Raw genomic sequence first — 3257 nt, forward strand, 5'->3', positions numbered from 1 at the left:
GCCGCCGAGACTTGCAACCCCGTCCAACGCAAACCCAGCGGGTTTTCACCTCGCCTCGCTGACCCTCAGCGCGGGTGCTGCTAAGTCTCCACGTGTGTCCTCCCTAGGGCCCCGCGTCTGAAAACACCTTGCCCCGGGCCAGCTTTAGGGCCGCGCTGCGACGGGCTAGATAGTAGTGCGGCAGGAGCAGGATTTGTGTCCAAGGGAGTGTGTCTCTCAGTTCTCTTTGTGCAAACCAGCAACTGCCTGGAGAGAGCTCGAGTCTCCCCTTCTGTCGGCTGGAGGGAGAGAAATGCTTTGGGCCATTGGCTTCTGCCACTTAAAAATCTAGGGAGCACCCCACTGCATTTCCATTGGAAGTGTGGACAGAAGGAAGCAATTGTTTAAATGCCAAATATGCCCTATTGCAATGGAGGAAAGAAGATAAGAAAAGTAACCTCATAAATAAAGAAGTGTTTAGATATATAATTCTCCGCTTTGGGGGTAGATGTAGAATCTCATTGACTCCTTCTGAAACAAAATACAGGACTATGTAGCACTTTAAAGACTAACAAGATGGTTTATTAGATGATGAGCTTTCATGGGCCAGACCCACTTCCTCAGATCAAATAGTGGAAGAAAATAGTCACAACCATATAGACCAAAGGATACAACAAAAAAATGAACACATATGAAAGGGACAAATCAAATTTCAGAACAGAAGGGGGATGCGGCGGAGGGGGGGGGAGGTAGATGTCTGTGAGCTAATGGTATTAGAGGTGATAATTTGGGAAGCTATCTTTGTAATGGGTAAGATACCCAGAGTCTTTGTTGAGACTCATGCGTAGATTCTCGAATTTTAGCATGAATGACAGTTCAGAGGATTCCCTTTCAAGTGCAGATTTAAAAGGCTTTTGGAGCAGGATGCAGGTGATTAAGTCATTGAGACAGTGTCCTTTCTGGTTGAAATGGCAAGAAACTGTTTTTTCTTTGTGATCCTAATATCTGTTTTGTGGGCATTGATCCTTTGGCGAAGTGTCTGAGACGTTTGTCCAATGTACATAGCAGACGGACACTTAGGGCACATGATAGCATAAGTCTCAAATGCAGCCAAATAAAATTGCAAATGAAGCAGGGATTTGAATTTCCTGCGCTTCATTTGCATAATTGCATTCGGCCGCTTTTTTGAAATACCTTATTTCAAGATAAAAAACTCTGTGTAGATGCGGTTATTTTGAGAACAAAGCCTTCTTTCAAAATAACCCTTAAACCTCATTTTCTAAGGAGTAAGGATTATTTAGAAAGAAGGTTTTTTTCTCAAAATAACTGCGTCTACACAGCGTTTTTTATCTCAAAATAGGGTATTTTGAAATAGCGGCCAGACGCGATTGAGCAAATGAAGTGTGGGAAAATCAAATCCTCACTTTATTTGCAATTTCACTTGGCTGCATTTGCATTCCTCTCTTGAAAGAAGAATGCAATGTAGACATACCCATAGGGATTACAACATCCTGAATGTGAACCAAGAGGACAAAGACACGTATAGCTGAGTTCTTAGGCAGTGTCTATACTACACCCCTCTGTTGGCAGAGGGATGTAAATTAGATGTTTCGAAAGTGCAAATGAAGCAAGGATTTAACTATCCCACGCTTCATTTGCATAATTACGTTCTGGCACTGTTTTGAACAAGCGCCATTTCAAATCTGAAATTTTTTGAGGAGTACAGGATCTTTCTAAACATCGCCCCGTTGTTGGAAAAAACTCATCTAAACCATGGTTTCAGTTTCGAAATGGCGCTTGTTCAAAACAGCGCCAGAACACGATTATACAAATGAAGTGCAGGATATTTAAATTCCCGCTTCATTTGCACTTTCGAAACATCTAATTTACATCCCTCTGCAGACAGAGGAGTGTAGTTTAGACATGGCCTTGGTGAAATGGAAACAGTAAAAGATCGGAGCCAGGTTTTCTGAGCTTCAATTATAAACAGGGTCTCTGAAATTCATCAGTGTTTCATGGATCACTTCTCCAGCTGTGTTTTTATAGATTTGTTGTCAATTATGTATCTCCTGTATGTGCTGGCAGAATCCACTGATTGCAAATTTTCAGAATACATGACGTCTTATGTGCATGTAAAAAGAATTACAGAGTTCTAGCCAAGCAGCACGGTAAGCAACATTTAATGAGTGTAAAGTTAACAGGTGCTTTGCATTATATTTAACCCACTCCCCTTTTAATATTCTTGAGAGTCTGCAATACATTTCAGGATCTCAAAGTGTTGAGTATTTAGGCTCATGCTGCAGTTGAGGAAACTGAGGCTGTGGCGGTGAATTCAGTGACCATTGTGGCATGATGGGAAATATAAACCAAGACTCCTGACTCCCAAGCCTCTGCTTTAGGCCCGAAGCAATGATGGTTATCTCCAAAACTGAACGGCTACGTCTACATTGGCCCCTTTTCCGGAAGGGGCATGTAAATTTCACGAGTCGTCGTAGGGAAATCCGCGGGGGATTTAAATATCCCCCGCGGCATTTAAATAAAAATGTCCGCCGCTTTTTTCCGGCTTTTAAAAAAGCCGGAAAAGAGTGTCTAGACTGGCCCCGATCCTCCGGAAAAAGTGCCCTTTTCCGGAGGCTCTTATACTTACTTTGAAGTAAGAATAAGAGCCTCCGGAAAAGGGCACTTTTTCCGGAGGATCGGGGCCAGTCTAGACGCTCTTTTCCGGCTTTTTTAAAAGCCGGAAAAAAGCGGCGGACATTTTTATTTAAATGCCGCGGGGGATATTTAAATCCCCCGCGGATTTCCCTACGACGACTCGTGAAATTTACATGCCCCTTCCGGAAAAGGGGCCAGTGTAGACGTAGCCAACATGTTTCTGTGATGCTCACATGGAGGTTGGGAGTAGAAGACAGACACATTTTAAAACAGATCTCCTCCCCATTTGTTTATTCTCCTACGCTCTTGCTTTCTCTCTTCCTCGCCCTCTTCCATTCTCCTTCATTTTCCACCCAACAGTCTTCTAGGTTTGCAGACTCTCGTATGTTCAAATCCCCATTTCAGAAATACTGAATTAGCAGGGAGTGAGGAAAGGCACAGTAAGGAGATCGCTATCAGATTGTTTTCTGAAGCCTGCTCTGAATTCTGAAAACCCAGGAGATACTGGTTATAACGAAGTCATAGGATTCTGTGCAGCTGGCCCACAATACTCTTTTAAAAATGATTACCCTGTCTTCAGCTTCTTAAGTAGGATGGTTACAGCTACATTTTCTTGCTTCTTC

Source organism: Pelodiscus sinensis, chromosome 3, assembly GCF_052426305.1.
Source record: "Pelodiscus sinensis isolate ZL-2025 chromosome 3, ASM5242630v1, whole genome shotgun sequence".
Classification (NCBI taxonomy): Eukaryota; Metazoa; Chordata; order Testudines; family Trionychidae; genus Pelodiscus; species Pelodiscus sinensis.